The sequence below is a fragment of the Syngnathus scovelli genome, chromosome 18 (assembly GCF_024217435.2).
Source record: "Syngnathus scovelli strain Florida chromosome 18, RoL_Ssco_1.2, whole genome shotgun sequence".
NCBI lineage: Eukaryota > Metazoa > Chordata > Actinopteri > Syngnathiformes > Syngnathidae > Syngnathus > Syngnathus scovelli.
The window spans coordinates 3,630,957-3,645,775 of NC_090864.1; the positions used below are offsets into that span (position 1 = coordinate 3,630,957).

General features: G+C 36.3%; 1 long non-coding RNA gene across 1 annotated transcript in view; it reads left to right on the forward strand.

The window, feature by feature from the left end:
- The first annotated feature begins 428 nt into the window (after positions 1 to 428).
- LOC137839673 (uncharacterized) overlaps positions 429 to 14,819 on the forward strand; it is a 146,236-nt gene continuing 131,845 nt past the window's right edge. Inside the window, exon 1 of the long non-coding RNA XR_011085729.1 lies at positions 429 to 1,658. This is a non-coding gene — a long non-coding RNA (uncharacterized lncRNA). The remainder of the gene's footprint in view (positions 1,659 to 14,819) is intronic.

Below are 14,819 nucleotides of genomic sequence, written 5' to 3' on the forward strand. Positions count from 1 at the left end.
GCGGGACAAAAAAGTGTGGAGAATAAAATATAATAATAATAATAATAATAGAGAATGGTGTAGAATAACATATGTGTGAAGGCCATCGCCTTCACACAATAACTAGAATTTGCAATTCCTGAAGAAATTGCGTGTGAAGGTGAAGAGGTTGAATAAATACCTGGGGAATGTTGCAGAATGATGTTGAAAAGAGTTGAATCGGTTGAAAAATGTAGAAATTACAAGGGAAAAAGGAAATTTGGGAAAATTGGGTGTGAATTTCAAAATTGAAAATTTGGAATTTTGGGTAAGTGGGAAGTTGTGGAATAGGTAGGAAAATGATGAACAGTTGAAAGGTGGAATGGGTTGAATAAGTTGAAAATCTAGAAATTAGAGTAGAAAAACAAAATTGTAGAGAATTTTTGGTAAGTGGGAAGTTGTGGAATAGTTGAATCGGTTAAAAAATGTAGAAGTTAGAGCAAATCTTGAATCCTAATAGAGAATGAATGGGAATTAAAAGAAAAAAAAATTGCACCAAAAGTTTCTGAAATTTGGAACAAAAGGAAAGAAACGGCTTCAGGAGGTTCACTTTTGGGGTTAAAATGTTGAAATGGGTTTAATCGGGCAAAATTTGCAAAAGTTAGCGCAAATGTAGGTATTTAGGGCACTTAATGTTGAAATATGGTCACTTCCGGTTTGATTTGGGTCACTTCCGGTCTATTTGGGTCACTTCCGGTTTGATTAGAGGCACTTCCGGTCTAGCTGAGGTCACTTCCGGTTTATTTGGGGTCACTTCCGGTTGAAAAAGGTCACTTCCGGTTTGATTTGGGGTCACTTCCGGTTTGATTTGGGGTCACTTCCGGTTTACCTGAGGTCACTTCCGGTTCATTTGGGGTCAATTCCGGTTTGATTTGGGGCACTTCCAGTTCATTCCGGGTTCATTGGGGCACTTCAGGGTCAATCCAAGATGGCCGCCACTCTGGAAGTGGGGGTCAAGGGTTGAATTGTGGAAGTGGGGGTGAAGGGGGTGAATATGGTAAGCATAAGGTGAACAAAGTGAATAAAGTTGGAATGGGTTGAATCGGTTGAAAAATGTAGAAATTAGAAGGGAAAAACTAAATTTTGGGAAAATTTGGTGTGAATTTCAAAATATAAAATTTGGAAATTTTGCTAAGTGGGAAGGTGTGGAATAGGTAGGCAAAAGATGAACAGTTGAAAGTTGGAACGAGTTGAATCGGTGGAAAAATGTAGAAACTAGAAGTGAAAAACTAAATTTTGTGAAATTTTGCAAAATTTTGTGCAAATTTTAAAAGTGAAAACGTGAAATTTTTGAATTTGGCAAGTTTGGGAATGTCCCCAATGTGATTTGAATGTGTTGAAATAAGTGAATTTCAAACTGGAATAACAAAAATGTGAAATGTTGAATCTGCCATTAAGAATGAATGGGGAAAAAAATGCCACAAAATCGTGAATTTTGTGAAAACGGAAAATTTTTCGAACAAAAAAAATGTAAGCAGCCGTGTCATGAATATTTGGAATAAGTGAAAAGTGGAACGGAGTGAATCGGTTGAAGTATGTGGAAGGAGTTAAGCGTCAAAAAAGTGAGCGGAATAAGTAGAATAATAATAATAATAATAATAATAATAATAATAAAGGACAGCAATAACAATAGTGTGAAGGTCTTCACCTTCACACTAATAATAATAATAATAGAGAATGGTGTAGAATAACATATGTGTGAAGGCCATCGCCTTCACACAACTAGAAAATGCAATTTCTGGAGAAATTGCGTGTGAAGGCGAAGACTTTGATTCACTTCTTGGGGAATGATGCTGAATGAAAAGATGAACAGTTGAAAGTTGGAATGGGTTGAATCGGTCAAAAAATGTAGAAATTAGAGGTGAAAAACGGAATTTTGTGAAATTTTGTCGAAATTTTTAACGTGAAAACGTGAAATTTTTGAATTTGGGAATTTTGGGAATGTCGAGAATCATTCCGAATGTGGTTTGAATGTGCTGAATGAGGTGAATTTAAAAGGGGAATGACGTATATGTGAATTGTCGAATCTGCCATTGAGAATGAATGGGGAAAAATTTGTCGTAAATTCGCGAATTTTGCGAAATCGGAAAATTTTCGGAACGAGAAAAATGGAAGCGCTCATCTCGTGAATATTTGGAATACATCAAAAGTGGAACGGAGTGAATCGGATGAATTATGTGGAAGAAGAAGCGGGACAAAAAAGTGGCGGGAATAAAATAGAAGAATAATAATAACTAGAAAATGCAATTTCTGGAGAAATTGCGTGTGAAGGCGAAGACTTTGAATCACTTCTTGGGGAATGATGCCGAATGATGTTGAAATGAGTTGAATTTCTTGAGAAATGTGGAAAATAGAAGTGTAATACTAAATTTTTGAGAATATGGTTGAATTTCAAATTTGATTTTTGGAATTTTTGGTAAGTGGAAAGTTGTGGAATAGGCAGGCAAAGGATGAACAGTTGAATGTTGGAACGGGTTGAATCGGTTAAAAAATGTAGAAGTGAGAGCAAATGTTGAATCCCCATAGAGAATGAATGGGAATTAAAAGAAAAAGCAATTGCGCCAAAATATTTTGAAATTTGGAACAAAACGTAAAAAAAACAGCTTCAGGAGGTTCACTTTTGGGGTTAAAATGTTGAAACGGGTTCAATCGGACAAAAAATGCAAAAGTTAGCGCCTAATGTAGCTATTTATGGCAGTTAATGTTGAAATAAGTTCACTTCCGGGTTGATTTGGGTCACTTCCGGTCCATTTGGGTCACTTCCGGTCTGATTAGAGGCACTTCCGGTCCAGCTGAGGTCACTTCCGGTTTATTTGGGGTCACTTCCGGTTTTTAAAAGGTCACTTCCGGTTTAAAAAGGTCACTTCCGGTTTGATTTGGGGTCACTTCCGGTTTACCTGAGGTCACTTCCTGTTTACCTAAGGTCACTTCCGGTTTGATTTGGGCCACTTCCGGTTCATTCTAGGTTCATTGGGAGCACTTCAGGGTCAATCCAAGATGGCCGCCACACTGGAAGTGGGGGTCAAGGGTTGAATTTTGTAAGCATAGTGGAAGTGGGGGTGAAGGGGGTGAATATGGTAAGGATGAGGTGACCAAAGTGAATAAAGTTGGAATGGGTTGAATCGGTTGAAAAATGTAGAAATTAGAGTAGAAAAACCAAATTTTGTAGAATTTGGTTGAATTTCAAAATTGAAAATTTGGAAATTTTGGTAAGTGGGAAGGTGTGGAATAGGTAGGCAAAAGATGAACAGTTGAAAGTTGGAATGGGTTGAATCGGTTGAAAAACGTAGAAGTTAGAGTAGAAAAACGAAATTTTGGAGAATTCGGTTGAATTTCAAATTTGAAATTTTGGAATTTTTGATAGGTGAGAAGTTGTGGAATAGGCAGGCAAAAGATGAACAGTTGAAAGTTGGAATGGGTTGAATCGGTTGAAAAATGTAGAAATTAGAGTAGAAAAACGAAATTACGAAGAATTTGGTTGAATTTCAAATTTGAAAATTTGGAATTTTTTGTAAGTGGGAAGTTGTGGAATAGGTAGGCAAAAGATGAACAGTTGGAAGTTGGAACGGGTTGAATCGGTCGAAAAATGTAGAAATTAGAGGTGAAAAACGAAATTTCGTGAAATTTTGTCGGAATTTTTAACGTGAAAACGTGAAATTTTTGAATTTGGGAATTTTGGGAATGTCGAGAATCATTCCGAATGTGGTTTGAATGTGCTGAATGAGGTGAATTTAAAAGGGGAATGACGTAAATGTGAAATGTCGAATCTGCCATTGAGAATGAATGGGGAAAAATTTGTCGTAAATTCGCGAATTTTGCGAAATCGGAAAATTTTCGGAACGAGAAAAATGGAAGCGCTCATCTCGTGAATATTTGGAATACATCAAAAGTGGAACGGAGTGAATCGGATGAACTATGTGGAAGAAGAAGCGGGACAAAAAAGTGTGGAGAATAAAATAGAAGAATAATAATAACTAGAAAATGCAATTTCTGGAGAAATTGCGTGTGAAGGCGAAGACTTTGAATTACTTCTTGGGGAATGATGGCGAATGATGTTGAAATGAGTTGAATTTCTTGAGAAATGTGGAAAATAGAAGTGTAATACTAAATTTTGTAGAATTTGGTTGAATTTCAAATTTGAAGTTTGGAATTTGTGGTAAGTGGGAGGTTGTGGAATAGGTAGGCAAAAGATGAACAGTTGAATGTTGGAACGGGTTGAATCGGTTAAAAAATGTAGACGTGAGAGCAAATGTTGAATCTCCATGGAGAATGAATGGGAATTAAAAGAAAAAGCAATTGCGCCAAAATATTTTGAAATTTGGAACAAATTGAAAATAAATAGCTTCAGGAGGTTCACTTTTGGAGTTAAAATGTTGAAACGGGTTCAATCGGACAAAAAATGCAAAAGTTAGCGACTAATGTAGCTATTTAGGGCAGTTAATGTTGAAATAAGGTCACTTCCGGGTGATTTGGGTCACTTCCGGTCTATTTGGGTCACTTCCGGTTTGAGTAGAGGCACTTCCGGTCCAGCCGAGGTCACTTCCGGTTTATTTGGGGTCACTTCAGGTTTAAAAAGGTCACTTCCGGTTTAAAAAGGTCACTTCCGGTTTGATTTGGGGTCACTTCCGGTTTACCTAAGGTCACTTCCTGTTTACCTAAGGTCACGTGCGGTTTGATATGGGGCACTTCCGGTACATTCTGGGTTCATTGGGGGCACTTCCGGGTCAATCCAAGATGGCCGCCACACTGGAAGTGTGGGTGAAGGAGGTGAATATGGTAAGCATAAGGTAAACAAAGTGAATAAAGTTGGAATGGGATGAATCGGTTGAAAAATGTGGAAAAAAGAGTAGAAAAACGAAATTGTAGAGAATTTTTGGTAAGTGGAAAGTTGTGGAATAGGCAGGCAAAGGATGAACAGTTGAATGTTGGAACGGGTTGAATCGGTTAAAAAATGTAGAAGTGAGAGCAAATGTTGAATCCCCATAGAGAATGAATGGGAATTAAAAGAAAAAGCAATTGCGCCAAAATTTTTTGAAATTTGGAACAAAACGTAAAAAAACAGCTTCAGGAGGTTCACTTTTGGGGTTAAAATGTTAAAACGGGTTCAATCGGACAAAAAAAGCAAATGTTAGCGCCTAATGTAGCTATTTAGGGCAGTTAATGTTGAAATAAGTTCACTTCCGGGTTGATTTGGGTCACTTCCGGTCTATTTGGGTCACTTCCGGTTTGAATAGAGGCACTTCCGGTCTAGCTGAGGTCACTTCCGGTTTATTTGGGGTCACTTCCGGTTTAAAAAGGTCACTTCCGGTTTAAAAAGGTCACTTCCGGTTTGATTTGGGGTCACTTCCGGTTTACCTGAGGTCACTTCCTGTTTACCTAAGGTCACTTCCGGATTGATTTGGGGCACTTCCGGTTCATTCTAGGTTCATTGGGAGCACTTCAGGGTCAATCCAAGATGGCCGCCACATTGGAAGTGGGGGTCAAGGGTTGAATTGTGAAAGCATAGTGGAAGTGGGGGCGAAGGGGTGAATATGGTAAGGATGAGGTGACCAAAGTGAATAGAGTTGGAATGGGTTGAATCGGTTGAAAAATGTAGAAATTAGAGTGGAAAAACGGAATTTTGTAGAATTTGGTGTGAATTTCAAAATTGAAAATTTGGAAATTTTGGTAAGTGGGAAGGTGTGGAATAGGTAGGAAAAAGATGAACAGTTGAAAGTTGGAATGGGTTGAATCGGTCAAAAAATGTAGAAATTAGAGGTGAAAAACGGAATTTTGTGAAATTTTGTCGAAATTTTTAACGTGAAAACGTGAAATTTTTGAATTTGGGAATTTTGGGAATGTCGAGAATCATTCCGAATGTGGTTTGAATGTGCTGAATGAGGTGAATTTAAAAGGGGAATGACGTAAAAGTGAAACGTCGAATCTGCCATTGAGAATGAATGGGGAAAAATTTGTCGTAAATTCGCGAATTTTGCGAAATCGGAAAATTTTCGGAACGAGAAAAATGGAAGCGCTCATCTCGTGAATATTTGGAACACGTCAAAAGTGGAACGGAGTGAATCGGATGAACTATGTGGAAGAAGAAGCGGGACAAAAAAGTGTGGAGAATAAAATAGAAGAATAATAATAACTAGAAAATGCAATTTCTGGAGAAATTGCGTGTGAAGGCGAAGACTTTGAATCACTTCTTGGGGAATGCTGGCGAATTATGCTGAAACGAGTTGAATTACTTGAGAAATGTAGAAAATAGAGGTGAAAAACGGAATTTTGGAGAATTTGGTGGAATTTCAGAATTTTGGAGAATTTGGTTGAGTTTAAAATCTTAAAATGTGGAATTTATGGCAAGTGGAAATTTGGGGAATAGGTAGGAAAAAGATGAAGAGTTGAAAGTTGGAATGAGTTGAATCGGTTGAACAATGTGAAAATTAGAGTAGAAAAACACATTTTTGGAGAATTTGGTTGAATTTCAAATTTCAAAATTTGGAATTTTTTGTAAGGGGAAGTTGTGGAATAGGTAAGCAAAAGATGAAGAGTTGAAAGTTGGAATGGGTTGAATCGGTAGAGAAATGTAGAAATGAGAGTAGAAAAACGAAATTTTGGAGAATTTGGTTGAATTTCAAATTTGGGATTTTTGGTAAGTGGGAAGTTGTGTAATACGTAGGCAAAAGATGAAGAGTTGAAAGTTGGAATGGGTTGAATTGGTTGAAAAATGTACAAATTAGAGTCGAAAAACGAAATTTTGCAGAATTTGGTTGAATTTCAAATTTGGAATTTTTGGTAAGTGGGAAGTTGTGAAATAGGTAAGCAAAAGATAAAAAGTTGAAAGTTGGAATGGATTGAATCGGTTGCACAATGTAAAGATTAGAGTAGAAAAACAAAATGAGAATTTGGTTGAATTTCAAATTTTTAATTTTTAATTTTTGGTAAGTGGGAAGTTGTGGAATAGGTAGGCAAAAGATGAAGAGTTGAAAGTTGGAATGGGTTGAATCGGTTGAACAATGTAGAAATTACAGTAGAAAAACGAAATTTTGGAGATTTTGGTTGAATTTCAAATTTGGAATTTTTGGTAAGTCGGAAGTTGTGGAATAGGTAGGCAAAAGATGAAGAGTTGAAAGTTGGAATGGGTTGAATCGGTTGAACAATGTAGAAATTAGAGTAGAAAAACAAAATGTTGGAGAATTTGGTTGAATTTCAAATATGGAATTTTTGGTAAGTGGGAAGTTGTGGAATAGGTAGGCAAAAGATGAAGAGTTGAAAGTTGGAATGGGTTGAATCGGTTGAACAATGTAGAAATTAGATTAGAAAAACGAAATTTTGGAGAATTTGGTTGAATTTCAAATTTGGAATTTTTGGTAAACGGGAAGTTGTGGAATAGGTAGGCAAAACATGAACAGTTGAAAGTTGGAATGAGTTGAATCGGTTAAAAAATGTAGAAATTAGAGTAGAAAAACAAATTTTTTGAGAATTTGGTTGAATTCCAAATTTGGAATTTTTGGTAAGTCGGAAGTTGTGGAATAGGTAGGCAAAAGATGAAGAGTTGAAAGTTGGAATGGGTTGAATCGGTTGAACAATGTAGAATTTAGAGTAGAAAAACCAAATGTTGGAGAATTTGGTTGAATTTCAAATATGGAATTTTTGGTAAGTGGGAAGTTGTGGAATAGGTAGGCAAAAGATGAAGAGTTGAAAGTTGGAATGGGTTGAATCGGTTGAACAATGTAGAAATTAGATTAGAAAAACGAAATTTTGGAGAATTTGGTTGAATTTCAAATTTGGAATTTTTGGTAAACGGGAAGTTGTGGAATAGGTAGGCAAAACATGAACAGTTGAAAGTTGGAATGAGTTGAATCGGTTAAAAAATGTAGAAATTAGAGTAGAAAAACAAAATGTTGGAGAATTTGGTTGAATTTCAAATATGGAATTTTTGGTAAGTGGGAAGTTGTGGAATAGGTAGGCAAAACATGAACAGTTGAAAGTTGGAATGAGTTGAATCGGTTGAAAAATGTAGAAATTAGATTAGAAAAACAAAATTTTTGAGAATTTGGTTGAATTCCAAATTTGAAAATTTGGAATTTTTCATAAGTTGGAAGTTGTGGAATAGTTAGAAAAAGATGAACAGTTGAAAGTTGGAATGGGTTGAATCGGTTGAAAAACGTAAAAGTTAGAGTGGAAAAACGAAATTTTGGAGAATTTGGTTGAATTTCAAATTTGGAATTTTTGGTAAGTGGGAAGTTGTGGAATAGGTAGGCAAAAGATGAACAGTTGAAAGTTGGAATGAGTTGAATGGGTTGAACAATGTAGAAAAAAGTGGAATGATGTAAATGTGAAATGTCGAATCTGCCATTAAGAATGAATGGGGAAAAATTTGTCGTAAGTTCGCGAATTTTGCGAAATCGGAAAATTTTCGGAACGAGAAAAATGGAAGCGCTCATCTCGTGAATATTTGGAACGCGTCAAAAGTGGAACGGAGTGAATCGGATGAACTATGTGGAAGAAGAAGCGGGACAAAAAAGTGTGGAGAATAAAATAGAAGAATAATAATAATAATAATAATAATAATAGAGAATGGTGTAGAATAACATATGTGTGAAGGCCATCGCCTTCACACAATAACTAGAAAATGCAATTTCTGGAGAAATTGCGTGTGAAGGCGAAGACTTTGAATCACTTCTTTGGGAATGATGCCGAATGATGTTGAAATGAGTTGAATTTCTTGAGAAATGTGGAAAATAGAAGTGTAATACTAAATTTTGGAGAATTTGGTTGAATTTCAAATTTGAAGTTTGGAATTTTTGGTAAGTGGGAGGTTGTGGAATAGGTAGGCAAAAGATGAACAGTCAAATGTTGGAACGGGTTGAATTGGTTAAAAAATGTAGAAGTTAGAGCAAATATTGAATCCCCATAGAGAATGAATGGGAATTAAAAGAAAAAATAATTGCGCCAAAATATTGTAAAATTTGGAACAAAACGAAAAAAAACAGCTTCAGGAGGTTCACCTTTGGGGTTAAAATGTTGAAACGGGTTCAATCGGACAAAAAATGCAAAAGTTAGCGACTAATGTAGCTATTTAGGGCAGTTAATGTTGAAATAAGGTCACTTCCGGTTTGATTTGGGTCACTTCCGGTTTGATTAGAGGCACTTCCGGTCCAGCTGAGGTCACTTCCGGTTTATTTGGGGTCACTTCCGGTTTTAAAAGGTCACTTCCGGTTTAAAAAGGTCACTTCCGGTTTGATTTGGGGTCACTTCCGGTTTACCTAAGGTCACTTCCTGTTTACCCAAGGTCACTTGCGGCTTGATATGGGGCACTTCCGGTACATTCTGGGTTCATTGGGGGCACTTCAGGGTCAATCCAAGATGGCCGCCACACTGGAAGTGTGGGTGAAGGAGGTGAATATGGTAAGCATAAGGTAAACAAAGTGAATAAAGTTGGAATGGGTTGAATCGGTTGAAAAATGTGGAAAAAAGAGTAGAAAAACGAAATTGTAGAGAATTTTGGTAAGTGGAAAGTTGTGGAATAGGCAGGCAAAGGATGAACAGTTGAATGTTGGAACGGGTTGAATCGGTTAAAAAATGTAGAAGTGAGAGCAAATGTTGAATCCCCATAGAGAATGAATGGGAATCAAAAGAAAAAGCAATTGCGCCAAAATATTTTGAAATTTGGAACAAAACGTAAAAAAAAAGCTTCAGGAGGTTCACTTTTGGGGTTAAAATGTTGAAACGGGTTCAATCGGACAAAAAATGCAAAAGTTAGCGCCTAATGTAGCTATTTAGGGCAGTTAATTTTGAAATAAGTTCACTTCCGGGTTGATTTGGGTCACTTCCGGTCTATTTGGGTCACTTCCGGTTTGATTAGAGGCACTTCCGGTCTAGCTGAGGTCACTTCCGGTTTATTTGGGGTCACTTCCGGTTTAAAAAGGTCACTTCCGGTTTAAAAAGGTCACTTCCGGTTTGATTTGGGGTCACTTCCGGTTTACCTAAGGTCACTTCCTGTTTACCTAAGGTCACTTCCGGTTCGATTTGGGGCACTTCCGGTTCATTCTAGGGTCATTGGGAGCACTTCAGGGTCAATCCAAGATGGCCGCCACACTGGAAGTGGGGGTCAAGGGTTGAATTTTGTAAGCATAGTGGAAGTGGGGGTGAAGGTGGTGAATATGGTAAGGATGAGGTGACCAAAGTGAAGAAAGTTGGAATGGGTTGAATCGGTTGAAAAATGTAGAAATTAGAGTAGAAAAACCAAATTTTGTAGAATTTGGTTGAATTTCAAAATTGAAAATTTGGAAATTTTGGTAAGTGGGAAGGTGTGGAATAGGTAGGCAAAAGATGAACAGTTGAAAGTTGGAATGGGTTGAATCGGTTGAAAAACGTAGAAGTTAGAGTAGAAAAACGAAATTTTGGAGAATTTGGTTGAATTTCAAATTTGAAATTTTGGAATTTTTGGTAGGTGAGAAGTTGTGGAATAGGCAGGCAAAAGATGAACAGTTGAAAGTTGGAATGGGTTGAATCGGTTGAAAAATGTAGAAGTTAGAGTAGAAAAACGAAATTACGAAGAATTTGGTTGAATTTCAAATTTGAAAGTTTGGAATTTTTTTGTAAGTGGGAAGTTGTGGAATAGGTAGGCAAAAGATGAACAGTTGGAAGTTGGAACGGGTTGAATCGGTCGAAAAATGTAGAAATTAGAGGTGAAAAACGAAATTTCGTGAAATTTTGTCGGAATTTTTAACGAGAAAACGTGAAATTTTTGAATTTGGGAATTTTGGGAATGTCGAGAATCATTCCGAATGTGGTTTGAATGTGCTGAATGAGGTGAATGTAAAAGGGGAATGACGTAAATGTGAAATGTCGAATCTGCCATTGAGAATGAATGGGGAAAAATTTGTCGTAAATTCGCGAATTTTGCGAAATCGGAAAATTTTCGGAACGAGAAAAATGGAAGCGCTCATCTCGTGAATATTTGGAATACGTCAAAAGTGGAACGGAGTGAATCGGATGAATTATGTGGAAGAAGAAGCGGGACAAAAAAGTGGCGGGAATAAAATAGAAGAATAATAATAATAATAATAATAATAATAATAGAGAATGGTGTAGAATAACATATGTGTGAAGGCCATCGCCTTCACACAATAATAATAATAGAGAATGGTGTAGAATAACATATGTGTGAAGGCCATCGCCTTCACACAATAATAATAATAATAGAGAATGGTGTAGAATAACATATGTGTGAAGGCCATCGCCTTCACACAACTAGAAAATGCAATTTCTGGAGAAATTGCGTGTGAAGGCGAAGACTTTGAATCACTTCTTGGGGAATGCTGGCGAATTATGCTGAAACGAGTTGAATTACTTGAGAAATGTAGAAAATAGAGGTGAAAAACGGAATTTTGGAGAATTTGGTGGAATTTCAGAATTTTGGAGAATTTGGTTGAGTTTAAAATCCTAAAATGTGGAATTTATGGCAAGTGGAAATTTGGGGAATAGGTAGGAAAAAGATGAAGAGTTGAAAGTTGGAATGGGTTGAATCGGTTGAACAATGTGAAAATTAGAGTAGAAAAACACATTTTTGGAGAATTTAGTTGAATTTAAAATTTCAAAATTTGGAATTTTTTTGTAAGGGGAAGTTGTGGAATAGGTAAGCAAAAGATGAAGAGTTGAAAGTTGGAATGGGTTGAATCGGTAGAGAAATGTAGAAATGAGAGTAGAAAAACGAAATTTTGGAGAATTTGGTTGAATTTCAAATTTGGGATTTTTGGTAAGTGGGAAGTTGTGTAATACGTAGGCAAAAGATGAAGAGTTGAAAGTTGGAATGGGTTGAATCGGTTGAAAAATGTACAAATTAGAGTCGAAAAACGAAATTTTGCAGAACTTGTTTGAATTTCAAATTTGGAATTTTTGGTAAGTGGGAAGTTGTGAAATAGGTAAGCAAAAGATGAAAAGTTGAAAGTTGGAATGGATTGAATCGGTTGCACAATGTAAAGATTAGAGTAGAAAAACAAAATGTTTAAGAATTTGGTTGAATTTCAAATTTTTAATTTTTGGTAAGTGGGAAGTTGTGGAATAGGTAGGCAAAAGATGAAGAGTTGAAAGTTGGAATGGGTTGAATCGGTTGAACAATGTAGAAATTACAGTAGAAAAACGAAATTTTGGAAATTTTGGTTGAATTTCAAATTTGGAATTTTTGGTAAGTCGGAAGTTGTGGAATAGGTAGGCAAAAGATGAAGAGTTGAAAGTTGGAATGGGTTGAATCGGTTGAACAATGTAGAAATTAGAGTAGAAAAACAAAATGTTGGAGAATTTGGTTGAATTTCAAATATGGAATTTTTGGTAAGTGGGAAGTTGTGGAATAGGTAGGCAAAAGATGAAGAGTTGAAAGTTGGAATGGGTTGAATCGGTTGAACAATGTAGAAATTAGATTAGAAAAACGAAATTTTGGAGAATTTGGTTGAATTTCAAATTTGGAATTTTTGGTAAACGGGAAGTTGTGGAATAGGTAGGCAAAACATGAACAGTTGAAAGTTGGAATGAGTTGAATCGGTTGAAAAATGTAGAAATTAGAGTAGAAAAACAAAATTTTTGAGAATTTGGTTGAATTCCAAATTTGGAATTTTTGGTAAGTGGGAAGTTGTGAAATAGGTAAGCAAAAGATGAAAAGTTGAAAGTTGGAATGGATTGAATCGGTTTCACAATGTAAAGATTAGAGAAGAAAAACCAAATGTTTGAGAATTTGGTTGAATTTCAAATTTGGAATTTTTGGTAAGTGGGAAGTTGTGGAATAGGTAGGCAAAAGATGAAGAGTTGAAAGTTGGAACGGGTTGAATCGGTTGAACAATGTAGAATTTAGAGTAGAAAAACGAAATTTTGGAGATTTTGGTTGAATTTCAAATTTGGAGTTTTTGGTAAGTCGGAAGTTGTGGAATAGGTAGGCAAAAGATGAAGAGTTGAAAGTTGGAATGGGTTGAATCGGTTGAACAATGTAGAAATTAGAGTAGAAAAACAAAATGTTGGAGAATTTGGTTGAATTTCAAATATGGAATTTTTGGTAAGTGGGAAGTTGTGGAATAGATAGGCAAAAGATGAACAGTTGAAAGTTGGAATGAGTTGAATCGGTTGAACAATGTAGAAATTAGATTAGAAAAACGAAATTTTGGAGAATTTGGTTGAATTTCAAATTTGGAATTTTTGGTAAACGGGAAGTTGTGGAATAGGTAGGCAAAACATGAACAGTTGAAAGTTGGAATGAGTTGAATCGGTTAAAAAATGTAGAAATTAGAGTAGAAAAACAAAATGTTGGAGAATTTGGTTGAATTTCAAATATGGAATTTTTGGTAAGTGGGAAGTTGTGGAATAGGTAGGCAAAACATGAACAGTTGAAAGTTGGAATGAGTTGAATCGGTTGAAAAATGTAGAAATTAGAGTAGAAAAACAAAATTTTTGAGAATTTGGTTGAATTCCAAATTTGGAAATTTGGAATTTTTCATAAGTTGGAAGTTGTGGAATAGTTAGAAAAAGATGAACAGTTGAAAGTTGGAATGGGTTGAATCGGTTGAAAAACGTAAAAGTTAGAGTGGAAAAACGAAATTTTGGAGAATTTGGTTGAATTTCAAATTTGGAATTTTTGGTAAGTGGGAAGTTGTGGAATAGGTAGGCAAAAGATGAACAGTTGAAAGTTGGAATGAGTTGAATCGGTTGAACAATGTAGAAAAAAGTGGAATGATGTAAATGTGAAATGTCGAATCTGCCATTAAGAATGAATGGGGAAAAATTTGTCGTAAGTTCGCGAATTTTGCGAAATCGGAAAATTTTCGGAACGAGAAAAATGGAAGCGCTCATCTCGTGAATATTTGGAACACGTCAAAAGTGGAACGGAGTGAATCGGATGAACTATGTGGAAGAAGAAGCGGGACAAAAAAGTGTGGAGAATAAAATATAATAATAATAATAATAACTAGAAAATGCAATTTCTGGAGAAATTGCGTGTGAAGGCGAAGACTTTGAATCACTTCTTGGGGAATGATGGCGAATGATGTTGAAATGAGTTGAATTTCTTGAGAAATGTGGAAAATAGAAGTGTAATACTAAATTTTGGAGAATTTGGTTGAATTTCAAATTTGAAGTTTGGAATTTGTGGTAAGTGGGAGGTTGTGGAATAGGTAGGCAAAAGATGAACAGTTGAATGTTGGAACGGGTTGAATCGGTTAAAAAATGTAGACGTGAGAGCAAATGTTGAATCTCCATAGAGAATGAATGGGAATTAAAAGAAAAAGCAATTGCGCCAAAATATTTTGAAATTTGGAACAAAACGAAAATAAATAGCTTCAGGAGGTTCACTTTTGGAGTTAAAATGTTGAAATGGGTTCAATCGGACAAAAAATGCAAAAGTTAGCAACTAATGTAGCTATTTAGGGCAGTTAATGTTGAAATAAGGTCACTTCCGGGGTGATTTGGGTCACTTCCGGTCTATTTGGGTCACTTCCGGTTTGAGTAGAGGCACTTCCGGTCTAGCCGAGGTCACTTCTGGTTTATTTGGGGTCACTTCCGGTTTAAAAAGGTCACTTCCGGTTTAAAAAGGTCACTTCCGGTTTGATTTGGGGTCACTTCCGGTTTACCTAAGGTCACTTCCTGTTTACCTAAGGTCACTTCCGGTTCGATTTGAGGCACTTCCGGTTCATTCTAGGGTCATTGGGAGCACTTCAGGGTCAATCCAAGATGGCCGCCACACTGGAAGTGGGGGTCAAGGGTTGAATTGTGTAAGCATAGTGGAAGTGGGGGTGAAGGGGGTGAATATGGTAAGGATGAGGTGACCAAAG